This window comes from Tupaia chinensis, unplaced genomic scaffold (assembly GCF_000334495.1).
Source record: "Tupaia chinensis unplaced genomic scaffold, TupChi_1.0 Scaffold000359_1, whole genome shotgun sequence".
In the NCBI taxonomy this organism is placed as follows: Eukaryota; Metazoa; Chordata; class Mammalia; order Scandentia; family Tupaiidae; genus Tupaia; species Tupaia belangeri.
In genome coordinates, this window is record NW_006159855.1 from 940034 (window position 1) to 945892 (window position 5859).

Here is a 5859-nt window from a genome sequence, read left to right on the forward strand (position 1 = left end):
CGGCCAGCTGCGGCGTGCAGGCCAGTGCGCCGGCCGGGCTCGGGTGCCCTAGTCTGGGACAGGCAGTGCGCGCTCAGCCCTGAGCCCTGGGGCGGCCCAGGCGGGATTTACATTCCCTCCGGGGTCCAGGCTAGGCGGCGCGCTCAAGAAAACCGCGGGGATTTCTCCAATCCGGCTATGAGCACCCACAGCGGCGGCCCTTTGGAGGCCGCGGCGCCATTTTACTAGCCTTCCTTTCCCCCTTGGCATCCCTCTCTCCCGCGCGTTGTCTCCGGCCCCCATCCCGCTCTGATTTTAGCCCCCACTCCGCCAACCTGGATAGAGTGACCAATCAGCTCTGGCCTAGGGTGGGATGCGCGTCACCATGGCGACGGCCAGGGCGCCTTGGCCATGCTGCCCATCAGAGAGGGAGAGTCTTCACTCTGCCCAGACAGGTGTGAAGGGAAGGTGGGACAGGTGCCGGGGAGAAGGGTTGGCGACGCCTCAGCCCCACTCCCACACATTCTGCCTAAGGTCTGAGCTGGGCACCGGGAGGAAAGGACAGTGTGGGCAGGGCCTTGACAGGGACCCCGCTTGTCCTCACTCCTCTATTCCCGTTCCCATCCTTCAGGATGAGCTCCTCTTTCTCATCTCAGTCCAAAGATCCATCTTGTTCCATCTCTCACCTTCGATCGCTCTCTTCCTAAAAGAGTGGTGTTCAGGAATCCCCCACTGGTCTCCCTCAAATCGCTGTTAAATGCTGTGATTTGGGGCAAGTCGCTTTCCAGGAGTTAGTTTTCTCATCCAGAAGCTGGGCTCCTCCATGGAAAGCGCTGAGTGCACAGGGCCAGTGTGCTCTCAGTGTTAGAGCTCCTTTCCCCTTAGCACCCTTAGCAGAGAGGGAAAGACCTTTGGGATGGGCCTGAGAGCTGCGGATGTGCTTTCTGTCCAGGGCAGCCAAGTTTAGGTGTCTCACAGCTTCCTAGACCTAGAGGATTTTTTTAAAAGAATTACTTACTTATTATTATTTTAAAATTTAACCAGAGAGAGAGAGAGAGACATAGTGAGAGAGAGAGAGAGAGAATGAGAGAACAAGCCACCAGGTCTGGGACTCGATCTGTAGTCAGCCATGTGGGAGTCCAGTGCCTTAACCACCACGCCACCTGCTGGCCCTAGGTTTTTAAAAATAGAGCCAGGGTGGGTGGGGACTGTGGCTGGAACAAAACCTTGGTCAGTGGCTCTGAGAATGGGCCGCTGCAGCTCCTATAGCGCTGGCTCCTTCCCTCCATCCCAGTCCGGCTTAAGCACCACTTTAAGTGGTCTGGGCATTCACTGGCCAGCCCCTCACCGCAATTGAGCTGCAGGGGTTTGAAAAGAGGGCCAGGGCCTCAATGACAGGACCTTGGGCCAGGCTAATTGGTTTTGGTTCAAGGGGATACTGGATTTGTGAAAAGCTCCAAACCGCCTTTCCCACGCCAGAATCAGGCCACAGCTTTAAGGAGAAGTGTTCGAGGGGCTTGGGGGCCAGGCAAGAAAGCTGGGAACCAGGTGCCTCCAGCTGATGACCCTGATTGACTGGTCAAGGCTGCCCTCTGCCAGGAGGGTGGAGAGCTGTGGTCTGAGGCACTTCAGGGGCACCTGTGGGCTGGGGCGGGCAGATTCTGCTGACGTTCTGGATACACTTCTAACCTTCCCAGGCATACGGCTGTGCCAGAAGAAGGGTCCCCTCTTAGTCTTTGGAACACCTTAATGGTGGAGAGGCCCCCTTTTCTCCTCTTGGATCATCTAGTAAAGAAACCAGCAAAGGTCAAGTTTAATAGTTCTCATCCCAGGATCTGGACCAAACCTGGCTTTTATACTCTGAGAATCCTGGACATTGTCTTAAGACAGGTAATGCAGTTGGTCTCTAGATAACCCACATCTATCTCTTGCAATGTCCTGAAACCACCCTGGACATGAGCAGACAAGGCAGAAAAACAGGAAGACCTTGGTACTGTTCTTTTTTTTTTTAATTTAAGAGTCAAATATCAGTATTTCTTTATATTCTCAAAAGTCAAGCATGATTTTATGACTTAAACAAGTCATTATTTTAGATAATGCTAATGTAAATGTTTCAGAACATGTATCTTGAGGTATACCAGATACCTTTACCAAATGATTGTACATTTGTATATATATAGGATCCCTATTATTTGTGTGTATATATATGTCATCTACATACCGAATCATATACTATGTTTAACAATCAGTTACATTAAGAATGGAGGCAGGGGAGGGGAAGCTACAAAAAAGAAAAGCTCCACTTAAAATGACGTGGCATTGACTGAGATCTGTGTTCCGTGGTTTATTGTGTGTTGAAGGGAGCATTCCTATGTAATCACCAGCTGAAGAAATCCTACCCGACCTTTTCTATTATCTTCCAAATTTTCCAGTGTTTGCCCACTTGAACCATATGATAAGGAAGAGAAAGGTACTTTGAAGAGATATAGAACTCTGTATATCATATTTTCCATTTTTATTTTAATTTTTAATTGCCCAGAGCCTAATTTCTTTTGGCCTCTGCTGATTTGCACATTTGAGATTCATGTGTAAATATGCATGTGGCATGTGTGCATGCCTGGGCCTCCTTATCACAAAGTGTGCTGTGTCTCTCTCGGTGTTTAAATACACACCATCCACATCGACACACGATTATGGGCTTACGTATTTGCCTCTTCTCTAGAATCGGGTTAATTTTCCCTTCGCTAATCCTCAAACCCATTAAGTTCCCCACTTCCCCACCCCCACAAAAAAGATGGCAAACCCTACCACAGACCAGTGGTCTCACCCCACTTCTCCAGCAGGCAGCTCTCCAGGCGGGGTGCTGGAGTGAAGGTTCCTATTAAGCAGACTTCATTAATGTTACCAAATATACCCCGGCACATTTACTCGTCTACTATGAAGTATTATCATAAATAATTAAAATTAAACTGCACTTGTCAAAATAAATGAACAAAGTGGAGTTAGTGATGTCTTTGCCTTGATTTGCTTGCTATGGGTTTGCTTATTCGCTAATTTGAAGTAAAGAAGAAAGAGAGAGCGAGGAGGAGGAAAGAAAGAACAGACTGCTCCAAACTGCCGTGGGAAGGGCAGGGATACGGAGAGAAAGGAGAGAGAGGAAAACCCCTCTGTCATCTGCTCTTGGGTTCCAGTCATTAGGGCACTCAGGGAGGCTGGAATGCAGCCTCTAATGTCAGCTCATAATGAATATTGAGGTGTGGATGTGGAAGGAGGGATTTCTTTGTTTACTGAGGAATGGCCATGGGAATGGGGGAGAGGATTGCCTTTGGGGATTAAAGAGTGGGCTTTGTTTTTATGAAGGGCCTTACTTCTTTTCTGAAGTTTTCTGCAGCTAATTGATTCAATTCAGACATTTCTCCTCCCCACCCAGCCAGCCGAGGCGGGGTGTTTGTGAGATGTGCACAGTCCCATTTCCCCATCTGCTCTGGCCCCTTTCTCCACTGTGACCCTTGAGAAGGATGTGAACCTTCACGTCAGCAAGATCAGAGGCTACAGAGCAGCCGAAATCGGTCAGGGACCCACACGTCATGTATGTGATATACAGACATATACATCTATGTACACGTATTAAACATTACTGGTGGTATACGGTACATTCAGTGTACAGTTCTATGGGTTCTGACAAGTGCATCTACGCCCATGCAACCAATGCCCAAGACAGACAGTGCTTCCCTCACTCCAGAAGTTATTCTCCTACCTCTTCCCAGTCAGTCCTACCTGTCCCCCTCTGATGTCTCTTACCATAGATTAGTTTTACCTACCTAGAGTTTCATATAAATGGAATGCATGCCAGGACTTAAAAACAATTATCTCAAGTCTGGAGGGAGCAGGGTCCTCGAGGCCTGGCTGGACGGGTGTCCAGGAGCACTGGACTTGTGCTAAACACTCTTCCCTTGGACAGGCCCAGAAGTCAAGCCTGTCATCCATCTATCTTTCCTTCCTTCCTTCCTTTCTTCCTTCCTCCCCCCCCCCTTTGAGCTGCTTTCTTCTGTTTTTTGGTCAAACCTGAGTTCTTTGTGTGTTGCAGAAAGGGGCAGGTGGCATTCTTCAGGTCTTGCTTGTGGGGGATGAGTGGCGCTGCAAGTAGGGAAGGGGTTCTGGCATCATGGGCTCCCTCTCAGGTAGGCTGCTCTGACACTGTCAACCTGCATTTGGTTTGTAAAAGCCCTGTCTCTTCTGTCCTTTGGCTTCAGACCCTGGTCCCCTCAGTTACCCCATTCCTGACATCTGCCAAGTCTGGTCATACTCACCCCATCTCGAGCTACAGCTGCCATCTTTGCCTTTTCGGGCAGCCCGTGGGTTGAGGCTGCATTCCTGTCCCTCTTCTGAAAAAGCTTGTTTGGTTTTTTATTTTTGCTTTTTTATTTCGTTCACCTCAGGCCTAATGGATGTAATTTTTTTTAAATGAAGATTGTCTCTTATAGAGGTTTCCTTGAAAACGAAAAAATATTAACGTCACATTAACGTCATTTAAAGAAAAAGCACCTCTCTGAAAGGAGGTTGGGAGAGCTACAGCTTCCTGCCTGAATGTCAGTTGGGATGAAATCCTTTACTGGGAAGAGAGAGGGCGTTTCCTCACCACGCTCTTTTTAGCTCCTGAATCCCCTCAGGTCTCACTGGGGTCGTATGTAAAAATATTGAGCCTTCTGCCAGGGCATTGCATGCTCGCCTGATTGAATTATCCTGACAATAATACAGGTCACCCACTTCTTTGACTGTGTAGACTGGGATTTTAAAAATCAGGAGTGCATTCTTGGCCGGCCTGAGGCTTCACCAGGATCCCTAAGGTTCTGAATCAGAAGCCGGTGGAAATACTTCTGGAGTGTGTAGGAGGGCTGCTGAAGCTCCCCACCACTGGTCTTGGGGAGAACAGGAAGACCTGCACCCCTCAGGTGGCCTCTTCTGCCTCTACAGTAACAATTCCTGGTTTGAGGCACCAGGATGGAAGAGCTAGGACCATCCAGGATTGGGTTAATAAACTGGCAACCATATTCCAGAAGGACTGCAGCTGAGGGGTGGAGGAGGGAGGCCCCAGCCTGCAAGGGAGTGTTCTTCCTCACGCTTTTGACTTTAGGACTCAGTGTATCTTTGGCAAGTCTGATTTGTTTCTCTGGGTGAAATGGGGACAACAGTACCCGCACCTCCAGAGGTTGTGTAAAAATTAAGTAAAATACACAATTGAAGTGCCTGGCATGCACGGCCACTGAGCCAATGGGAGATCTTCCTCCAGGTGGGACCAGGGGAGGCACATGAGTGGATCTTGAGTTCAAAACTCTACCCACTGGAGACAGTGAAAGCCCCACAAGATACCCAAAGTGTCAGGGAGAGACAACAGGAGCAGAATCAGATCCCAGGGACTGCTCAGTGGAGGAAGAGGAAGGACTACGTAAAGTTCCCAGCGTGGCTGGCTGGGGAGGAGGACACATCTGTGTCTTTAGAGATTTGAAGGGAGCAGGATCTGGATTGACTTGAGTTTCTAAGAGGATGAGGGCTGGAAGCCTAGGGGGCGCACCGAGTAGGCTCCTGTTAGCTGAAGGGGGTGGGGTGGGGTGGGATTTCTAACAGTTGGAACCTCCGGAAAGCCGATCGGGGATCTTGGCTCCGGCGGGCTGAGTCTCAGTACTCAGGAGCAGCGTTGTGTGGGGAAGGGGAGCCAGGGTGGTCCCTTGGATCCTTGTGGGCAAGTTCTCCTTGATGCGCATCGAGGAGTCCCACCTCGTGGTTCTCCCATTTCCAGAGCTCGGGCTAGGAGCAAGCTGAGGGTCACTGCCGCCGGCGGGAGCCCCATGCAGCATCCACACGGGAGTGGGGGGCCGGCGG